A 24,100-nucleotide genomic window follows, 5' to 3' on the forward strand; every position below is an offset into this window, starting at 1 on the left:
TGATGTACGCAGGTCTTACATTGACAGCAGGGACAGTTCACCTCTAAAATTATGTCATTATTTACTCACTCTAATATTGTTCCCAACCTGTATTCATTTCTCATTTTTGAGTGAACTATCCATTTAATGTTAATACAACAACAGAAGACAAAGAGAAAATCACTCTCTTGCTCTTGACTGAAAAACTTTAATACAGTAGATTTAATAAGAATCAATGTATATTTTATAGTGAAGTCTATGTAGTGTTTTATTTTTACATTTATTCATTCAATTTCATACTTAAATCCTGCTGTACAGCTCTGAGCTGCCAGTGTAAATCTATATCTATATATATATATATATATATATATATATATATATATATATATATATATATATATATATATATATATATATATATATATATATATATATACAATACACATATTTACAATACACTAGGAATGTGTACAAGGTTTTTTTTTAAGTAAAGTTTTAAGTTTAAGGAAGGTTTTTCAATTCTTTTAAGTAAAATAAAGAAAGAGTTTTGCAATTAAAAAAGTCTTTTTTTCTCCTTAACTTTTTGCTGTTCCTGTCGCTTAAGAATAGAATAACAAAATACTGATGTGACAAGCCATCAGAACCGAACCGAACCGAACCGAAAACCGTGGTTAAAAATCGAGGTATGTATTGAACCGTAGTGTTGTTTTTGGCGGCCTGTTTTAATTTTAGTTTTAGTCTAGTCTTTGTGTCAAGCTGTCATTTTAGTTTTTATTAGTTTTAGTCATAGTCATACTCTTTTTAGTCTAGTCAAGTTTTAGTCGACTAAAAGTCTGAGCATTTTAGTCTTATTTTAGTCAGAATTATCTATGACTATTTTCGTCTAGTTTTAGTCGACGAGAACTGATGACGTTTTAGTCAAGTTTTAGTCAATGAAAAATTGTATTTTAGTCTCTTTTTAGTAATGCAATTCTATTTAACCCAGTCAATATAGTATAAGTACGTATTATAGAGAAAACCAAAATCTTCTTTTAGCCAAACCCATTTCAAACAATGTTATCTTATTATATTATTGTTACCTTATAGACTCAAGAATACATCCATTCCAGACACGGAAGACGCTCTGATTTGAAGTTACAACATATTTATTTTACCAACTAAACATGTTAGAAGTACACACACATACATTTAAATAAAATAAATAAAAACATTGAGATGTCTCTTAAAGGTCCCATGGCATGGCATTTTTCTATTATTTTATAATGTTTCCTGAGCTGTACTTATATTGTTAGTATGACTTTTACATCATAAAATGTCATAATTAAGAAATAAAAGGCATTTTTTCTATACTGCTGTTTGCCCTGTGGCTGAATGCCCTGCTTCAAGAGGCGTGTCTGCTGTGAGACTTCAGTAAAAACACCCACTGTTGTGATTGGCTGACATCTTTGCATTTTATATGAGCGGAGGGGGCGTGGTTTATCGAGGCACGAGCAGGCACGAGTCTGCCAGGGAGACGGATGGACCTGAGTTCACTTCACATCAGTTCTCAGCATGTCTGAACTGTTTTAGTTACAGCATATACTTTAGGTTATTAGTCTATTTCTAGTCGGAGGGACTGTCACTCATGTCAGAAAGTTAGTAACTTTAGTAAATTATGGATCAGCGCTGACTGGAGACGCGAACCGTTTAGAACGATTCAGTCCGATTTGGTGAACTGATTCGGTTCACTAAAAAGAACTGGTTCAAAAGAAAGATCGTTCGCGAACCGGACATCACTAATGTATCAGAGACTGAGCTCAGCGATTGCTAACAAAGTTATTTATAGTAACTACTGAGTTATGAGAGCGCTGTCAGTCAGCGCGAGTTTATTGTGTTTGTATCTGAGAGTTCTGAATAAACACGAGTCCCAGTCACACCGAGTCCGTCTCTTCATCATTATTCTACCAACTTTGTAACACATGCAAAGTACCATTACAGCTGTCGAGATGAACGAGTTAAAAGTAAGTGTTGATAATAGCATTATTTTTAAAATAAAATAAAAGCGTCAGTGACGCGCGTTGAGTACACAGCGCAAACAAAGACACAACAGCAGTAATCGGATGTAATCCAGTTTATTGTGGGGCTAGGCTGGCTAGCCCGGATATGCTCAAGCTTACCCCCCTTCTGCTTAATCTCACGCCGCGTTTGGTGCCTCCGCTGTGGGCCAGATGCAGTACTGGGGGTCGGGGATGTTGAAGGCCGAGCTTCGGCGTGTGTGAGGTTTATCTCTGCTGATGTTGAGCAGAAACTCATGACTGTATGCACATTTTAGAACCGATAGACGCGACGAGGACGTACAAAAACACTGACTCACAAGATATAAAACACGAAAACACCGTTCTGTCTGGAGAGAGAGAAGCCGCATTGTGTGCACGAATAATAAATAATTAGCTACACATCAGAAATCACTGATCACAGATCAGAAGGAACTGAAAAAAGACTTCTGTTTTCATTTGTACATCCAAACACTGAGAAACTGCCAGCGTTCACTCGTTCACAAGCAATGATGCAATGATCTCTCGACGAGCGTTTGCATGGGCGTGCCAGATTCTCTGGGCGGAGGAAAGGGAGGAAACCGTGCCTGCTTGGACGTCAAACCAGGCGACTTCAGGATTGGCTAGTCTGGCCTGTCATTTTCTCAAAGGCAGAGAAAGACAGCCACAACTCGGTTTTACACCGATCAACATTTCTATCCACTTGGGGACAATATTCAGGCTAGGGGAACTCATATTAATGTTGAAAAACCTCATAAAATGAAAATTTCATGCCATGGGACCTTTAAGGTTTGTGGTGTTTTTTCCTGTGATATTTGTGGCCACATTTCTCCCCATCTTTTTCCACAACACCCGTTTTATTTTCCACTTCAATGTAATGCAAATTTTTTCCAAATGTCTTAATAAGAATAAATGCATATTTAATTTAATAATAGGAAAATAATATAATTATTATTTAATTATTTAAATATGTTTAAAATTAGACCCACATTATAGTTAAAATGTTTTTCTGTCTTGTATTTTATCTCAAAATAAAGGATGTAATTTTATTCCACATGGAAATGAGTGGAAATAAGTGAATATAGCCTCTTATTCGCTTATGAGGCAATCATAATGCTGCAGTTATTTTAACATATAAGTTATAATTGCTGCCGTTATAACGGCCCATTTCAAATGTTTATGTGCTTTTCTTTCTTTTTTTGAGCGGTGATGAAATATCTTGCTCTTGTAAATACTTGCCAATATTTCAGTAATACAAGTCTAGATCTTTAAAATGCTTCCAAATAACAGCGAAGCACAACCGCACGGTGCTCTGCAGTGGCCAAAAAGGATATAAACCGTGAATTCTGAAGTGATTGAAAACTCAGAGATGTGGATTCAGACGGCACCCCACGACCTTGGTGTTTGTCAAACAGTAATTCAGTTAGGTCATTCGGCCGGAGATTTTTACACGGGTGGTGGGAGAAAAACACTGATATTCTGCATTAAGACGACAATAAAAGCACTGACTAGCTCCTGTAAATGATGAAAACACCTTACGACCGCTGGACAAACAATTACCGTCCGAATAGTGCTTACGAACCCCGACTGCCCGACCATCTCATTCACTCACCGGAGCTAAATCTGCTAAAATGCAGCGCGAGTGGGGTTTGAAGAGAGTGATGTCACCTGCGTCTGCGCAGTGCGCCCTGATGCAGCCCCTGAATGAGACGCACAGAAATACTGCAAAATAAAAACACGACTTTTCGTCTCGTCTCATTTTCGTCAACGAAAATGAAGAGACATTTTAGCATAGTTTTTATTTTGTGAACCACATTTAGTCTCGTTTTTATTCGTCATCGTCACATGACCAGCATTTACGTTGCGTCTCGTCTCGTTTTCGTCACGTTATAAAGGTTCGTTGACGAAGATATTTAGTCATACTTTTCGTTGACGAAAACAACACTATTGAACCGTGGACTAACTGTATTGTTGCATCCCTAATAGATATTGTTCTTACACAAACCCATTGATTCGCTTCAGAAGGCTTTTATTAACCCCCTGGAGCTGTATGGATTACATTTATAATGGATGGATGCATTTTTTGGATCTTCAAATTTTGGGCTGCCATTATAATTTTAAAATATAACTCTGATTGTATTCGTCTGAAAGAAGAATATCATATACACCTAAGATGGCATAAGGGTCGCTTATAACATGCATTTTGCGAATGCAACATGCGGCATCCATCTTCACAAACTTATAATAAGAAGCGCTTATAAACTGGCCGTTGTCAACAAAAGAGAAAAGTTTCGCAGTTTTCCACCAAAATAAAATCTTAATTGATTGACATTTTTAAATGAAGACATTAATTCAGGCATAAATATTAGTATTGTAATTTTACAGTTTTAATTTAGTTAAAATTTTTCTATCATCATTTATTTGTATTATTAGTTTTTTTAAATACTCTATTTTACGATACTACTATTTCATACGTTTTATTGAATAATATATTATTATTATTATGTAGGGACAAATAATTATTCTCCAGATATAGGGTTGAACAGAGAAAAGGTATCAATGGGTCTATCCAGTAACTCATGATGGACCTCAGGCGAACTGCACACTGAAGCATTTCAGCTGCTCAGACTGTCTGACTAAAGCAGCATGCAGTTAATATAATATTTTATACATTAGACAGGTTAATTAATAGATTATAGGCTAATTAATGTTATTATTAATTTATCATTTAGCTAGGCTATATTAATTATACATAATAAATAATCCTGTCATATAGTTTGATATTTATTTAGATAACAATGGAACAAATAATTACATAATAATATAGTCAAATAATTAAAGTAAATTAATAAAAAATAAAAATGTTTGAATGTCAGAATTGTCAAAATTGTGATTACTGGTTCACAATGACTGCTTAAAGGGACAGTTCACCCAAAAATGAAAATTCTGTCATCATTTACTCACCCTCAAGTTGTTCCATTTCTTTGTTCTGTTGAACACGTAGGAAGGTTAATTCCTTCTATGGAAGTCAATGGTGACCCCAAAGCAGCCTGGTTACAAACTTTCTTCAAAATATCTTCTTTTGTGTTCAGCAGAAGAAAGAAACTCATACAGGTTTGGAACATCATTAGGGTGAGTAAATGATGACAGAATTTTTATTTTTGGGTGAACTATCCCTTTAAAGTGCACCAAATAGGCTACTAAAGAGTTCTTTAGAAATAAATAAAATAATCAAATGTAAAATAATATAAAATGTGTTCTGTTGCAAGTTCACATACTTGATGTTTTCTTATGGTTTATTGTTTAGCTGTCAAGTTGTCATTGTTGAAATAATCAGTTCATGACTTTTATTATTTTACTTGTCCTTGATGCAATAGTTTTTTTTGGTGGGGGGTCTGGGTGTCATGAATGGGTGTCCCTTATTTTGCCTTATTTGGCAACCCTACTGATGTGTGATGCAGCGTTGCTGAACACAGGGATCAAAGTGACTGTGTGATTTGACTGTAAAGACCTCAGGTTCAGCTGCTTACTGTTGTGTGGAATTGGTCTGGGCTTACTGGGCTTGGATTACTGTGCAGGGGTAGTTATTCACGTCGTGCATGAAAGCCCAGTAACTTTGAGCGGGCTCTGATACAGTGTTGTAGGGACAAAGAATTATAACCTTTATTCAGGAATAATTTGCTTCACTGATCATGGCTGCTTTTTCCCAGACTTTTGGCCAGAATCCTGTTAAAGTCTTTAAAGGGATTCTGACTAGTAGAGCTGCACGATTAATCGGTAAAAGATTGCAATCTCGATTCAAACACCTACGCGATCTTATTGTTAAATGACAACGATGCAGCTTTGTCTATTAAACCTTTGACAGGTACGATCACAGCTAACATTCAAATCTGCGTTGGCGCTGCCGCTGAGCCAGCGAGGGCCGTTGTCATGTTGGCTTTAGATACATCCACCACAGTATCATTATTTCTGCTTTACAGTAATTCAAATGATCACAGAGGTACTGGGATAAAAGTTTAGGTTGGATATAAACACTGATGTCTACAGCAAAATCGAGTAAGTCACCTTTTGAAAGTAACTTGACACTTCAAATAAAGATTGTATAAACATTGTTTCATTATACCAATGGCGACAAGTGACTGTTTGTGACAATTTGTGTTATTGAATCATTCATTCAAGAGATTCATTCAAAAATGCAGATTCATCCATGAATGACACAAGTGAAGTCTTTACAAGGGAGTCATTGAATCATTCATTCAATCCATTAAAAAATTATATATATTCAAAAACAAATTATATATATATATATATATATATATATATATATATATATATTATATATATATATATATATATATATATATATATATATATATATATATATATATATATATATATATATATATATATATATATATATATATATATATATATATATATATATATAATTTGTTTTTGAATATATATAATTTTTTAATGGATTGAATGAATGATTCAATGACTCCCTTGTAAAGACTTCACTTGAATGAATGAAAACTGAGAATCACAATTGTTTGGTCTAAAACAGAGATCACGATTTCCCCACGATTCTAAATACACAACTAAACAAAACATATACATACACATTATATATATATATATATATATATATATATATATATATATATATATATATATATATATATATATATATATATATATATATATATATATATATATATATATATATATATATATATATATATATATATATATACACATTATATATATATACACATTATATATATATACACATTATATATATATATTATATATATAATGTGTATGTATATGTTTTGTTTAGTTGTGTATTTAGAATCGTGGGGAAATCGTGATCTCTGTTTTAGACCAAACAATTGTGATTCTCAGTTTATCCAGAATCCTGCAGCTCCAGTGACTAGACATTTAAATTACATAAAAGCTGCATAAAAGTGGTCAATATGACTTATTCCAATCTCTTGAATCCATGTAATAATTTTGTGCATGGAACACACATTTAGGGAGGGGTATTTCACCCAAAAGTAATGAGTAATAGGGACATAACTGTAATTTTTTTGGTGAATTGGTGCTTTAAAACCGCAATAACAGTGTTCTGCAATAGTGCTTCCTTGTGTGATGGTCTTTTTGACACTCTTGAGAGGCACTGATAGGAAGACATACAGTATCTTGAGATAACAGTGCTCAATGTCTCCTGTTTCTACATGACTCAGCTGAGGTGTGTAGGAGGGTCTCTGTCAGTGTAATCACTTATCTCAAAGTCTTCAGGGTTTTCGCTGCTGTCTCAAATCCTTTGATTATATCAGTGGCTGTGAAGACTCACTGTTAGTTTAACATCAAAAACTAGATTTTTCAGAAAGTTAGTTACACTGCATTTTGATTAATCTACAAATGACTGCACTTTTTCACATTTATTCACAATTTTTTCCCTTCATGTCCATGAATACATATGGCCATGCATAATATAACTAGTTCATGATTTAAAATGGCATATTTTCACTTTTGTAACATTATATATTTTTGCAAGCATTTAAAATGCAAATGATCTCTTATGATTGGCTAGCCTCAGTTCATCAGGGCGATGGAAATGACTGAATACATAACATTTTCATGATAAATATTGGTACTATATCATTATCGACTATTTTGTCAATTTATTAGGGATGCACCGAATCCAGGATTCGGGTTCGGATTCGGCCGAATACTGGGCTTTTTGACAGGGTTTTGTTCGCTTTCTGCCGAACCTTAGAATTTTCCCAACGACAACCGCTGCTCATTATCCGATTATTAACAGTTAACTGATAAGATTATAATATTGAATTGGTATTAAATAAAATACCATTGACGAGTGTCTGTGACCCGTTAAAAAGACACTTTTTTTCCACAGGTTTATTTTACCGTGCAAACAGCAGCAAACAGATCAGATCAAATATAAATAAAAATAATAAAATAAAGAGGCCTACACTAAATACTTTTCACTTAAATAATTACTAAATTAAGATGACAAAGCGAAAATACACTGAATCCGTTTGAAGTTTAAGAACTGGAATAGTTTTTTTGTCAAATAAAAATAGCAGGCCTACCACAATCCACACCTTGTATGTTTTTAGTTTTTTTAAAGTAACATGTCTAAGTGATGTGGGGTTAGTCTGGAGCGCAGCCTGTTGACAGTTAAACCCCCGGCAGAAACAACCTCTCAAGCCTTTATACTTTCGTCTGTCTCCGCAGCGCGCGAGCTCTTCTGCGCTCGCCGTTGTGTTTTTTTTTTTTTGTGTTGTGTCTTTAAAACAACAGAGGGTGACTCGGGGTAATTGTTCTATAAACCATCAGGAAACAGCGGCGAGAAGAACATGCGTGACAATGTTTACTTTAGTAAACTTGAGCAAAACCACACTACGAAAACCACACTTCAGAAGGCACTGATTCCCCGGGAATACAGAGGTAACACGCTCCGTGAGTGAACAAATACAGCATATTTTTCTTTAACCATGCAGCAAACAAACAAAAAAAGCTTAAAAAACGTTGAACTGATAGTATTAATCGGTCAAAGTTCTTACTACACTGATGTGGACGTTGTTTACTTCTTTAATGTGTTTACTGTGATAATGGACTGAGGATGGGAGTAGGATTCGCTTTCGGATTCGACAGAATCTTAACCAGTGGATTCGTTATTCGACCGAACCCCAAAAATCTGGATTCAGTGCATCCCTACAATTTATCCACATCTCTCAATATTGTATATTGGCTAATATTGGATGGATTAAATGTAATCTTTAGCCAAAATGAATATCCTTTTTCCTACTGCACTTTAACAATTTGTGATTCCTTAAAATTACTTGTAGATTACATTTTTTTTTTAATTATATAAATTTATTTAGATGACTACATTCATATATTCCATTTTTTAGCACATGATTTTAATTAATGATATATGAGGCAGCTTTGGTTATACTTTAGACTGGGTAAACCCAGCCTGATTGATCACGCCTCTTGTGGTCTAATTGGTTTAAGGACTATCCAATTGCATACAGAGTTATTTAATTTATGCTCGTTTATCACGCCTCTTGTGCAGTAGAAAATACATAACAGACTCCCCAGACCAATGTTCAATCTTAAATTGAGCTTGGTCTGGTGATAGCCAAACAAGTTATACTTATCATTTGTTTTAGGATTTGGCCAATATAGAATATGAATCCAACCTAGATAAAATTGATATTGCATAATATGCATTAAATGAAAATGTGTCAGTTTACTCATAATTCATAGGAAGTGCCTTCTCCAGCTGCAGTTAAAGTGATAGTTCACCCAAAAATAAAAAAAAAACTTCACCCAAAAATGAAAACAAATCACCCTCATGCCGTTCCAAACCCGTAAGACTTGATTCATCTTCGAAACACAAATTATGATAATTTTTAATAAAATCTGAGCGATTTCTGTCCCTCCATTGACAGCCTACGCAACTACAAATTTGACACTTCAAAAAGTTGATAAAGAGTTCGTTAAACGAATCCATATGAATTGAGCGGTTTAATCAAAATTTTCTGAACAGACACAGTTTAATTTAATTTAGGTTTCTATTCACATAAACATTCATCAACTCGCACTTCATCAGTTGTGGTAAACAGAAGCTCAAGCATGTTCGTTTGACGTGCGAGAACCAATGGAGTACATTCTCGTGTTACGCAGCACGTTTGAGCTTCCGCTAGAACCAATGAGGTTTGTTCTCGCACGTCAAGCAGGTTCAGTTGAGCTTTTGTTTATGTTCGCTGATTAATATTTATACGTGAATAAAAGCCTAAATTCCATCTGTTCATCATATATAAAGCGATCGAGTCTCTTCAGACCACAACAGATTTGTTGTGAGATCTCTCTAATTTAAAATGTACCATCTCTGAAGGAAGTGTTAGTGGTGTGACTGTGAAGTGCTAGAGTGTGTTAAAGTGTTTCAGTGCATGACTATGCAGTTGCTGAGATGTTCTGGGTGGTTGCTAGGTTATGTCTAAGTGATTGCTATGATGTTATGTATGGATGCTAGGGCGTAGCTAGGTGGTTGGTATGATGTTCTGGATGATTGCTAGGTGGTTGCTTACAGACCCAAGTGAAGAGAGCTCTCCTCCATGTCTCTATATAATATACTGTTGTTCAGACTTTTTCACTGTTAATCTGTGAAGTATTTTCACCTGTTTTAATCGTCTGCCACATAACCGACTTAAAAAAGTGCTAGTGTGGCTTTTTGAGGTGTCCGTTCCACAAACGACGATAAGTGGAGAAATGTAATACTTTGAGTTAGGGTTTGTTCAAATGACCACTAATTAGCAAACAGTCCCTGCCATTATCAGACACTTCATCCCCCGTTCTCCTATTCCACCGCACACACTGAGCTCTTTCACCATCCACCCTGATGCTCTGTTCCAGTCACCCTCCCACTCCACGCCACGTTTTCCACAAAGCCCCTCAGCTGTTTGCCACCGGCTCTCTGGGGACCCAGCTACACCCTGGCGAAAGGATGAGAGAGAGAGAGAGAGAGAGAGAGAGGGAGAGAGAAAAGAGGGAGAGAGTGAAATAATAGAGAGAAGAAGCAAAGAGTGCAGAGCAGAGCCAGGCACCGTAGCAAAATATCCGTCTGTGTTGCAGGAACTCCCTCCTTTTGTCTGTGCCGCCCATCTCAATTAAGGCTTCCAGCAGAGCCGCCCGTTCCTGATAGAAACATCCCTTCATCCGTCCGTCCATCCATCGAGGACACAGCCTATACAAGGACAGCCAGCTGTAACGACTGCATGCAGGGAGCGACAGAACGGCAGGGAGGGGGAGAAATAATTAAATAAGTCGCAAGGAAGAGGAGAGATTGAGCGAACAGAGGAGACGGCGAGGGAGGAGGGGATGTAGCCGGTGCATCGTTGGAGGCTGCCAGGGGAAATGTGCTGAAACGAGCAGAAAACAGGAAGATACCGGTGAGCGCCGCACTGTTGAGATCTGCTCCATTTGTCCACTCCATCGTTTTGCCGCTGTCTTTGTGTACGGATGGGATTGACATTGAGTTAGCGTGACCGAATCCGCCGTGTGTCCGGTCTATGTGCATGCATGTGTGTTTGATTTTCATCTCACCTGCAGTGATTTGATGGCCCGTCTTGCTTGCCATACTTGGGTTTAAACCCGTTGTGGCTAGTGCGGCAGCGTTGTGTGCGGGTGTATGTGTGTGCGATTGCCTACCTGGCATGCTTTAGTCAGAGTTCCAGAGAGCAGCTAGCATCCTTTCATTTAGCTTTCCCACACAAAGGAAGACACACACTCCCTTCCTCGGTCTCTCTCTTGGTACTGGAGACCCAATGCATCCTAAGAAGGCTGACGGTATGTGAACGGTATTGTATCGTCTTAAGGTCTTGCTTCGGGTTATTGTGTGCATATTTTCTTTTCAGATGTGTCACGAGAAGGGGTTTGTGCTTGTGGCCACTAATGAAAGGAAATGTGCAGTTTTGACTGTCGACTCAAAACGGGGGTATTTATGTCATTATGAGTGGCTTCATCCTGCCCCTCGCTCTCCAAAGAGGGTGGCTAAAATAGATGCTCATGCATTATTTAAGTCTGACTGACATAATTAGCGAGATGTCAGTTATCCACCATCCTCTTGGCCACGGTGCACCCAAACACGAGGCTCTGCATCCTTCTCATGACTAAACACACAAGGAGTCACATTCACATTAGTTTGTTTTTGACGTGCTTGGGGAAATAACAATGGAGAATTGTGCTCTGCTGGAACGGCAAGACCCTGATACTGTTGCTGTATGACGTTAGCTTCATTTTTAGAGTTGATTTTCTACCACAAGTACTTGCAGATACAGCAGGATTTGGGTCGACCCGGTTATCAGATGCATTGGGATCTTCCGTCATTGATTGCTGTTTGGTTTGATTTCATGGTGCATTTAGTCACCGACCTGTCCTTGATGTATCAGACCAAGGAGGCCAATAAAGTTGCAGAAAGCAGTAGTTTTACAGTCGTTTGTGCGCTGTTGCTGTTTTTAGCTGCAGTATCTGTGTTGGGATGTCATATAATCCACCTGTTCCAGTATTGATTGGCAATAAATCTAAATATGGCCACTGCAGCACAACAGCGCCTGCTCGGGAGAACCCTGATGATGTGATGTAAATGTCTTCTAACAAATCTTCGAAGGGTTTTTGATGAGTTTGGTGATTTATAACTTTGTAGTTGATGGTTAAGTTCAATGGATATTAACATTTCTGCAGTAGCCAGCTAGTACAGATGTGACGCTGTGTCTTAAAGGTATTTGGCTAATTATTATGCATGTAACATAAATGCATGATGATTTGTTCTTTGAATACTGATTGACTAGACATTCATTTCTCTTTCACACTGCACACGTAAAATGTTCAGTCGTAATAGCTAATTTCCATATGTCATGTTTTATAATCTAAGCTAAAATGAGTTAAAATTATTTAAAATACAGACAAACAAGCTTTAAAACAAGCTAAAACTACAACAAAAAATCTTACTTAAATTTTTACCCTAAACCATCATTTGTTTTTTTTATTTAATTTAAGAATTATAAAGTGGTATTTCTAGACCTGGAAAAACCATATAAATTAATCTTTGGCATTTTATACATTTTATGAATATACTTTTTTGTAGTTAAGCCAAGCTCTAAAATATTAGTAAAATAAGTAAAAATACTTTTTAAAAATTCTTATCCTTAACTAGGGGTGTTCGAGATACCACGGTATAAAAATGTAACGAAATGTATTGTTGATGTAAACGATATGATTCGCGATACAGAGGTAGTTTTATCCAAGGGTCAGCTTTACTGTATTTATAAGATATAATTCACTCAAAAATGTCATCATGTACTCTCATGTCGTTTCAAACCTACAAGATTTTCGTTTAATTTCAAAACACAAATGAAGATATTTTTCATGAAACCAGATAAATATTTCTGTTCCTCCATTTAAAGTCCATTCCTCTCAAATATAAAAGATCCAAAAAATGTCATAAAGGCATTTTAAAAAATATCAATCGAGTGATCTAATCCAAATCCAAGTCTTCTGAAGAGACACGATGGCTTTATATGATGAACAGATGTACAACGACATGCATAATGTAGTAAACGAGCAAAAAAAGTGCAAATATTATTTGAATCACTATATCACATTTAGTTTTAGTAGTATGATTAGTCAAAGCATTTTAGATGGTTTATTATTATATGTATAGTGCATTTAGAGTGGGAGAGGAGGGACATAGCGAGCACTAGTGTTCTTCTATCTGTCTGTGTGCGCCAGAGGTGGACAGTAACGAAGTACATTTACTTAAGTACTGCACTTAAGTAGACTTTTTGAGTATCTGTACTTTACTGAAGTATTATTTTTTAGGGAAACTTTTACTTTAACTTCACTACATTTGAAAGACAAATATCGTACTTTTTACTCCACTACATATCTATCAAGGTCCTCGAACTCAAAAGTCGTTTCTGTAGCAGCTTTGCAAGTCAGTGGAGGATTTTTTTTTTCTTCTTTAACAGTTTTTTTGTTTTGTTGCAAAATGTAAATGTCTGGGAGAAAGAGAAGCGCAGACATATGGATGAATCTGAAAAAGCCTGATGAAGGAGCTCAGTTTAGTCTGTTTTTTGTGCCTCTGAGATGACAGAGCACGAGAACTGAATAGAGCTTTCTTTTGTGTTTTTTCCGCACTTAAACAGACCAATACACACAAAATGTCAAAATTTTCATTTTGGAAAGTATTCACGTAAACAAAGTTGATTATGTCTTAAGTGAACGTAAACAGTTGGGGGAATATCGGATGTGTATCAGTGTGTAGGATTTGTGCATTCTGCGTTAAAGTGACAGCAGCTTTGTAAAGAGCTTTGTAACTTTTAAGTATTTAAATTAGTTCAAGGTGGTCGTATGCTAGCATGTCGGATGGAGCATCACTGAAGGGCTTAAACCACCGTGCATTTATACAACAATGCAACAATAATAAATAATGCATTGACAAAAAAAAGGAAATTTACTTCTGATACTTAAGTACTTTTAAAAGCGAGTACTTCTGTACTTTTACTTAAGTAAAAATAGTTTCTAACAACTTTCACTTGTAACGGAGTAATATTTGACCAGTAGTACTTTTACTTTCACTCGAGCAATGGAGTTGTGTACTTTGTCCACCTCTGGTGTGCGCGCAGCGTGGATATTGCATAAGAAGTTTCATTGACATTACTACATTAAACTACTATATATAGTGTTCAATATAATGTATAGTAATGCAATGGGGGAATATTTGTGGCCTGATAATAATATAATAACAATAATATTATTTAAATATATATTTAAAAGTTTTTTTTATTTTGTCTTAAAATACCGCGATAAGTATCGTATCGTGAGTTTAGCATCGCGATTTGTATCGACACGAGTATCATTACACCCCTATCCTTAACCATTATCCAGTAAATCATGAACAACTGGAAAAGTAGGGCCTTCGACTATTGTTGTGGACAATGGGTGGCCTTGGAATCAAAAAGGTTATGAACCACTGATGGACAGGAAAATGCAGGGAAACATGATGAGATTGTATGAGGGCGTAAGCCAGATTTGAACCAAGCCAAAGGGTTAGTTCGCCCAATAATGACATTTCTGTCTTTAATTACTCCCCCTCATGTCGTTCCAGACCTTCGTTCATGTTTGGAACACAAATGAAGATCTTTTTGATGAAGTCTGAGAGCTTTCTGATCTCCCCATAGATTGCAACGTTATTACCACTTTCAATGCCCAGAAAGGTAGAAAACATTGTTAAAATGTGACTCCAGTGGTTCAACCATGTTATGATGTTATGAAGCGACTAGAATACTTTTTGTGTGCAAAAAACAAAAACGAAAATAACGACTTTTTTCAACAATTTCTTCTCTTCCATGTCATGTATGCATGTGTGTGGTGCTGACACAGGAGCCGACCAATACTGAGCTGGCATTCTGACATAGAACCCGGACTGACACAGACGTGAAGAGATTGTTGAATAAAGTCCTTATTTTGCACGCATAAAGTATTCTCGTCGCTTCATAACATTAAGGTTGCACCATAGTCACATGGACTATTATTTAAAAATGTCTTTACTACCTTTCCGGGTCAGAAAGATCTCGGATTTTATCAAAAATATCTTAATTTGTGTTCCGAAGATGAACGAAGGTCTGGCAGGTTTGGAGCGACAAAAGGGTGAGAAATGGCAGAAATGTCATTTTTGGGTGAACTAACCCTTTAAACACATCAACATAAATCCCCTTCAACCCCTTCAGATTTTTTTTTCACTAGATTAACAAAATTTCACAGGGAAGAACTTAAAACTAAGCAGTTTTAGCAGCACTTAATCCACGAGCAGCAAGCCAGCACTAACCAGCAGAAGCCAGTCTTGGAATTCATGCTGGTCTAAGCTGGTTTTGTCAGCAAGATGATGCATGCTTCCCAGATTTATCTTCTCCTCCATCAGTCACTCTGGAGATCATGAAAGAAAGTCAATCAATTTCTACATTGTTGGTGGATTATCCAGGATGTGGGCGTGTCCACTGTCCAGCGACCCAGCGAAGAGCGGAAAAGTTTAATTTTATTCAAATGAGAAGCAACAGGCCAACGACCAATAGGAACAAAGACAGCTAATCTCATGTGATCCGACTCCTTTGAGACACTGTAGTCAAGTGTAGGTAAAACAGAGGAAGGTCATGTTACTGTGAGTGATTTCACAGTCCTAAATGTTTTGTCTTAACCCACATAGCGAGAAATAAAACAGGATGCGTGGAAAACCGCGTGGGCATTCTGAAGTGAGTTTGATTCATGCATTGATCATTATGCGCTACTGCAATGTAAATTCACACATTTTCCCTTGCAAAATGATCATTTTTAGCAGCAGCAAGCTGATTCCTTGTCAGAATAAAATTGCGTTTGAATTTTTACCAGCAATGCTCATTTGTGTTTTCCAGCTAGGCAGCCCACAACTTAATCCGCCTACTAGTGACCAACAGTGCAGTGACCTTCAGAGCTGACGTACAACGGTTTCTTGCTCATATAACAAGCAATGAAAGCATGAATCCGAATGTCTGGTTTGTTTCCTGTCATTGCATGTGATGTATCGCCACTTGTCAGTGACAAGTCTGTAGTTCTCAGTTTAACCTTTCCTTCAGGATTTAATGGAGGGCAACTGCATTGGAGGCTTCTCTTTTCATTCTGCTCTGTTGCCCTCATGTTTTGTGGCTATTTTAGGAAGTAGGTGTAAGAAGGTGTTAGCTTGTTATGTTAGCTGTTGCCGGGTAAGGTTTATTGTCATGGTAATGGCTGTTATGAGGTAATAAATATGGTGGATCTTCTCAGGAATAGAGATTGCTGTAAAATGGAGAACGTAATGAAGTGTTGAAGACCCCCCTCCTCATTATTTCGCTCCCACACTCGTCATTCTTTCCTGCTCATTAACTGACTTTCTGACTTCACCCTCCTCTGTGCTGTTCTTTCTTTTCTCTCCCTCGATGTCTATCCATCAGCCCTCTCTAACCATCTTACCAACTCAGCTTATTCCACTGCGTTTGACTGCCCATCTTCCTCTCCTCTGCTCCTCCGCTCAGAATATTTCTGTATTTTTGCTCTTCTCGTCCTCCACTGTTATCTCTCTCTCTCTCCCACGCTGGTCACTCTCTTCTGTTCATTATCTGTGCTGCTGTTCTTTCCTCCTCCTTTCCACTCCTCCAGCAGCCAGGTTAGATTTCATCAGATGTCCTCCGCAGCGAGAAGCCTTCCGTACTAAAACATCCACGCTGGAAGCGTATGCTGGGTGTTCATTATTTAGCAGTTAGTTATTTCTTGTAGCTCGTCGTACAAATTTTAAGGGTGTTCTGAAATATGATTATGGGTTTTTCTTCAATTATGGGTTCTTTTATATAAAAAAACCCCCTCACTTTTAAACAATTAAAAAAAAAATGTTCTAGTTTATTTCATATGTCAACTAATAATATCCAAAAGTGGATTATTATTATTTTTTTTTACTAAACGTCATTGTGTATATGACGGTGGTGGAAATTACATTTTAAACAATCTTGCTTTGGCTATTTTCACAGCTAGTGTTTTATTTATCTTAAATTTCTCAAAATTAAATATCTTATTTTATTATAGCTTGATTAGAAATGAACTTTTTTACAACTTTATTAGGGGTCAAATTATTGGTTGTTGTGGAAATGACGCGTGGAAACTGTCGGACTGTTAACATGTATATACATTTCACAAAATGAATATTAAAATGATTTGTTTACTTCACTTTTTGTTTAGATTATTTTAGTTTTAAAACATAATTAATAATACTTTTTTTGTTGGATTTTCATAATTTAAAGGGTTAGTTCACCCAAAAATGAAAATTCTGTCATTAATTACTTACCCTCATGTCGTTGGACACCCGTAAGACCTCCGTTCATCTTCGGAACAGAAATGAAGATATTTTAGTTGAAATCTGATGGCTCTGAAAGGCCTCCATTGGCACAATGCACGGTTCACTCTCAAGACCCTTAAAAGGAACTAAAGACGTCGTTACAAAGTCCATCTCACTACAGTGGTTCTAAAATAACTTTATGAATCGGCGACAATAGTTTTTGTGCGCAAAAAAACCCTAAATAACGACTTACATAGTGATGACGATTTCAAAACAAGGCATCATGAAGCTTCGAAGCGTTATGAATCAGCGAGTCGAATCAGCAGTTTGAATCGCCAAATTTCAGCAGCGGTTTGACACGCGATCCGAATCATGAATCGACTCGCTGAATTATAACGCTTCGAAGCTTCATGATGACTTGTTTTGAAATCGTCATCACTATGTAAGTCGTTATTTAGGGTTTTTTTGCGGACAAAAACTATTATCGCCGATTCATAAAGTTATTTTAGAACCACTGTAATGAGATGGACTTTGTAACAACGTCTTTAGTACCTTTTAAGGGTCTTGAGAGTGAACCGTGCATTGTGCCAATGGAGGCCTTTCAGAGCCATCAGATTTCAACTAAAATATCTTCATTTCTGTTCCAAAGATGAACGGAGGTCTTACGGGTGTCGAACGACATGAGGGTAAGTAATTAATGACAGAATTTTCATTTTTGGGTGAACTAACCCTTTAAGATTGAATGTCTAGATCAGGGACAGTGTAAAATAATCTCTCTCTTCATTAAAGGCATTTTTTTTTAAATGTATGTGACCATATGATATTTTTATTATATGATCAAAAGAAAAAAGTAGAAAATGCGTTAATTGTTATTTTTATTAGTTGCTTTTGTTTTGCTGATTGTTTTCTTATTGTAATAGTTTAATAAAAAAAGGAAAAAATGTTTATAAATAAAAATCAACCTCTTGGAAAACGGTTCCCATATTTGAAGAAACACCCTTATATACACTATATAAATTCAGCTCAAGCCGTTAGCCTGGTTTATACATGATTTTTTATTTTTGTGGTGTAAATGTGCTAAAATGAGGATATTCCTTCACCGCAAGAAGCAGCCACGATAAGAAAGCAGTTTTATTTAAGTCCAATCCCCCTCTTCTGTCTCCTTCATGTGATTCTGCTCACACAATGAAGGACTGAAATGTGGATCAGGCACCAGCAGTGCCCCGAGCCCTGAGCCTAGCTGCTCAGACACCCATCTTAAAATAGACATGCATTCATCCTCTTAGCACTTCTCTCCACGTATCCTCCTGTCCTCTGCCTCTTTCTCTCCGCTCTCCCTCTTTTGTGGTCCAGAACAATGTTTGCTGGAGTCTTAAGTGGGTGCCAGTGCTTAGTGTTCTGTTCACACAATGACCGGCCCAGACCTCTTATCTACAGTCAGAGAGGCCAAGGACTTCTTCTCTGACGTACTTCAAGTTAGATGCCATATTATGATGCTGCAGTGTTTCTTTAAAGGAACACGCCAAATTTTTGGGAACTTATTCACCGTATCCTGTATAGTTAGATAAGTCCATATATACCATTCTCATCTCTGTGCGTGACAGAACTCTGTCTGACGCACCCACCGCTAGCCTAGCTTAGCACAAAGACTGGAGGTGAACGGCTCCATCTAGCCTACTGCTCAACAAGTGACAAAATAACACCAAAATTTTTCTATTTACATATTGTGATGTGTATAGTTACATCGTGTACCAGTATGGAGCCATTTACCTCCAGTCTTTGTGCTAAGCTAGGCTAGCGGTGGGTGCGTCAGACAGAGTTCTGTCACGCACGGAGATGAGAATGGTATGTATGGACTTATCTAACTCTGGGGGATACGGTGAATAAGCGAAAGTCCCAAAAAGTCAGCGTGTTCCTTTAAGAACATTCAAATATTCCCCTTGAACCATTATACTTAAGTAACTTACATCACAATGATGAATTTGATGTTATGTTGCCTAATATATGTATTGAACATATGCAATTGTATATAAATTCATCACATTTGAACACTTTGTCAGACTCGCAAATGAATAGCTATTACAAGGGAATACTTGTGTTAACACTACACTGAAATGCACTTGTTTTCTCTCGATTCACTAAATGGCTTGTTTGGAGAGGTTTTTCCCTGTGGCTATAATGATTTGCCTTCTCTGGTTTGCTTTGTGTTTTACAGCTTTCTAGAAATAGATGTCATCCTTTATAAACCCTGTTTTGCATGTTGACAATCATTATGAGCCATTTTAACACAGTAAATCAATCTCTGTTTATGGCTAAACATTCACCTTTTGTTCACCTCTTGAAAGAAGGACGGTGGCAGATGCTTCTGCTAGGTCTTAAAGGGACAGTTCACCCAAAAATGAAATTTCTGTCGTCATTTACTCACCCTCAAGTTGTTCCTGTATGAATTTCTTTCTTCTGCTGAACACAAGATAAGATATTTTGAAGAATGTCTGTAACCAAACAGTTGATGGGTCCCATCGACTTCCATAGTGTTTTTTCCCATACTATAGATGTCAATGGCGTCCATCAACTGTTTGGTTACCCATATTATTCAAAATATCTTCTTTTGTGTACAGCAGAAGATAGAAATTCTTACAGGGTGAGTACATGATGACAGAATTTTTCATTTTTGGGTGAACTGTCCCTTCAATGTTGTCATTTTACAGGGCCAGCAAAAGGAAAAAATTTTTATATAATGGTTATTTCTCAAAAAATGAGGGTGAACAAAGAAATGTATAAAATCATGGGTGACCATCATCAGGAATCATGATGTTTTCTACTTTTATAATGGTGTTACACCCCTGGTTGTAAACACTAAAAGGGTGTACATAATTGCAAATGTTCACTGTACACTCACCTAAAGGATTATTAGGAACACCATACTAATACTGTTTTTGACCCCCTTTCGCCGTCAGAACTGCCTTAATTCTATGTGGCATTGATTCAACAAGGTGCTGAAAGCATTCTTTAGAAATGTTGGCCCATATTGATAGGATAGCATCTTGCAGTTGATGGAGATTTGTGGGATGCACATCCAGGGCACAAAGCTCCCGTTCCACCACATCCAAAAGATGCTCTATTGGGTTGAGATCTGGTGACTGTGGGGGCCATTTTAGTACAGTGAACTCAGTCATGTTCAAGAAACCAATTTGAAATGATTCGAGCTTTGTGACATGGTGCATTATCCTGCTGGAAGTAGCCATCAGAGGATGGGTATATGGTGGTCATAAAGGGATGGACATGGTCAGAAACAATGCTCAAGTAGGCCGTGGCATTTAAACGATGCCCAATTGGCACTAAGGGGCCTAAAGTGTGCCAAGAAAACATCCCCCACACCATTACACCACCACCACCAGCCTGCACATTGGTAACAAGGCATGATGGATCCATGTTCTCATTCTGTTTACGCCAAATTCTGACTCTACCATCTGAATGTCTCAACAGAAATCGAGACTCATCAGACCAGGCAACATTTTTCCAGTCTTCAACTGTCCAATTTTGGTGAGCTTGTGCAAATTGTAGCCTCTTTTTCCTATTTGTAGTGGAGATGAGTGGTACCCGGTGGGGTCTTCTGCTGTTGTAGCCCATCCGCCTCAAGGTTGTGCGTGTTGTGGCTTCACAAATGCTTTGCTGCATACCTCGGTTGTAACGAGTGGTTATTTCAGTCAAAGTTGCTCTTCTATCAGCTTGAATCAGTCGGCCCATTCTCCTCTGACCTCTAGCATCAACAAGGCATTTTCGCCCACAGGACTGCCGCATACTGGATGTTTTTCCCTTTTCACACCATTCTTTGTAAACCCTAGAAATGGTTGTGCGTGAAAATCCCAGTAACTGAGCAGATTGTGAAATACTCAGACCGGCCCGTTTGGCACCAACAAACATGCCACGCTCAAAATTGCTTAAATCACCTTTCTTTCCCATTCTGACATTCAGTTTGGAGTTCAGGAGATTGTCTTGACCAGGACCACACCCCTAAATGCATTGAAGCAACTGCCATGTGATTGGTTGATTAGATAATTGCATTAATGAGAAATTGAACAGGTGTTCCTAATAATCCTTTTGGTGAGTGTATGCGCGTGTGTGTGTGTGTGTGTGTGTGTGTGTGTGTGTGTGTGTGTGTGTATATATATATATATATATATATATATATATATATATATATATATATATATATATATATATATATATATATATATATATATATATATATATATATATATATATATATATATATACAGTACATTATATTATATTATATTATTTCTAGCATCCTTAAAAAAGATACAAACAATATGCAAAAATGTGTAATATATTGTGATATATGTCAGAGAATATGTCTTTATTGTCTTTTTTTTAAGCATAAATCTAACTAAATGTAGTGAGGTTTATGCTTAAAACAAGAAAATAACCCCCAAAAAACAAATGTATGCAGTGTTAATGCACTTCAGTATGAATGCTTTTTACTTGTTTTGATGAGATAAGAGAAGGTCCACAAATAAATAAATAGACAATATTTGCACTTTTATGGTAAAATGGTGTCTTGGTGTCTTTCTGATGAGTATATCTGTCCAGCTGGCAAATGAAATCGCTCTGTAATGAATGATTAGATCTGAGTGGTTTTGTATAGCGGAGTAATCAGTCAGATATTATTAGCATAGTTCTCTTAATCAATGTGATTTTTCTCTTCCCTAAACAGTCTATCAAGCTTTGCTTCCTTGCACGTCCATTAACAAACCACAAGTTTTACTTTCACAGACCAAAACCTAATCAGACCCTCCTGAAGAGTTTGATGAGCACAGTTTGGTGCTGTTATTTATCCTTAACCATTTTATTATACAGCAACAAAATCACAGTCTGATCCAGGGTGAGAGGATCCCAATTAATTACTCGAATAAGCTGAATTATCCTATGTTGAGGTTGTGCTCTCATTAGCATGTGATTTCTGTGCTTCCTTTCAGTTTTGTGCTGATCAGAATATACTATGATCTGCTGTTTTAAGTTCGGTAATGCTTACAGACCCTATCGAAATTGCTTGATGAGTGTAGTTTTATTTCTTGTTTTGACTCGGAACATATTGAAAAGACACTTTTTTAAATAGCGCATGGACTGTGATTTGCTTCTCACTGGTTATTTGAAAGTGCTATGGGACAGGAACATTCTCATTCTAGACCATTTGATTGGACAAAAATCTGTGTAGTGCAGGACGAGTCATCAATATTTTGAGTTGGTTTCTCAGAGAAAGACTGCACATTTAAAATGTACAATATACTGTTAAAAATCATATGATTAATACGTTATGACAACATGTTTTTACATTGCTTTGACTCAAGCTATTTTATTTATAGCACATTTATTCAAGATTCATATAATTTTTTAAGTTAGTTTAATGTTATTTAAGTTGAAATGACTTAAACATCCAAGTTGATCGTACTTGATTGTACAGTATTCAGTGTCATATGATCCCTCAGAAATCATTCTAATATGCTGATTTGATGCTCAAGAAACCGTTTCTTACTATTATCAATTTTGAAAAGAGTTGTTCTGCTTAATATTTTTGTGTGAACTAAAAGCCACAGTACAATGTTGGTCAGAGGCTTCATTTTTCACCTGTTTAGACTAGCAGTATAAAGTTGTTTTCATGTTGCAGCCAAAATTCAAAGTATATGACCATTATTTCCCCATAAATTCCCCATAAAAATATTTTCCTTTCTTTTGTTTTGAGTTAAATATACCATTCTGTCTGTCTCAGTTTGATTTAAGTCCTTCCATTATAAAAAAATGAGATGAGGATGGTGGTAAGCTTATTCGACTGTGAGCAATAAGTATCATTCTGTCTCACTCTCAGGGCCCACAGACTTACTCTTTTCTCACATCCTCTCTTTCCTCACTTTGCCTTCTTTTCCTGTCTTACCCCTCCCGTCCTTTTTCACAGCCTGAGCCTGACTGTCAGAGTGAGAGACATCAGGTGTTGACATGTGCGCTCTCTCTCGATCTCTCGCTAGAAACAACCATGTACCTGTTAAGATCAATCTGTGCAAAATGATAATCATAATCAAATCTTTTAGTTTTAATATGAATAATGGCATCTTTTTTGGAGAGGTGGGGAATATAAAAATTTTTTATATTCTGTCACCATGTACTTGGGAAATTTGAGAACATCTGTTCATATAATCCATACTTTTTTCGATGCATTTCTAATGACTATGGGGCCATTCACACAGAACACGTCTTTGTGTCTAAAAACGCGAGACGCAGCGCTCAGGAATGGTTTTTAAAAAAGTGCAGCACAGAGAAAATAACCCCCCAAAAATGGTCTCAAAACGCGCTTTTAGAGACGTGATGCAATGACATAAATAGCCAAACAGCAGAATAGATGGCTAAAAAAATAATAGCTATGGCATTTTACCTCAATAAAAACTGTGTCGCTGCTCAGAGAACGACAGGACAGAGATCTGTGACTTTGGATCTGTTTGGGTTCCCCCTATCCTCCAACGCGTCAAATAAAACAGGTGCCATACCAACTTGCTACTGTAAACAAAAGCTTGCAACGCTTTCCCTCTCTTCTGATTGGTCCACTGTTTTGGAACTGGCATTGCTGAGAGGTGCTCAAGTG

General features: G+C 36.9%; 1 protein-coding gene across 2 annotated transcripts in view; it reads left to right on the forward strand.

Annotated features, from left to right (window-relative positions):
• The window catches only part of prkcz (protein kinase C, zeta), a 185,946-nt gene that overhangs the window by 37,046 nt on the left and 124,800 nt on the right, over nt 1-24,100 (forward strand). Inside the window, exon 1 of one of the 2 annotated variants that reach the window (XM_079826714.1) lies at nt 10,616-10,999. The exons of the other annotated variant lie outside the window; for it this stretch is intronic. The gene's annotated coding sequence lies outside the window, so the exon portion shown is untranslated. Of the gene's footprint in view, nt 1-10,615; nt 11,000-24,100 lie in introns of those variants that run through there. 2 annotated transcript variants of the gene reach the window in all.

This window comes from Gobio gobio (assembly GCF_949357685.1).
Source record: "Gobio gobio genome assembly, chromosome: 10".
Lineage (NCBI taxonomy): Eukaryota > Metazoa > Chordata > Actinopteri > Cypriniformes > Gobionidae > Gobio > Gobio gobio.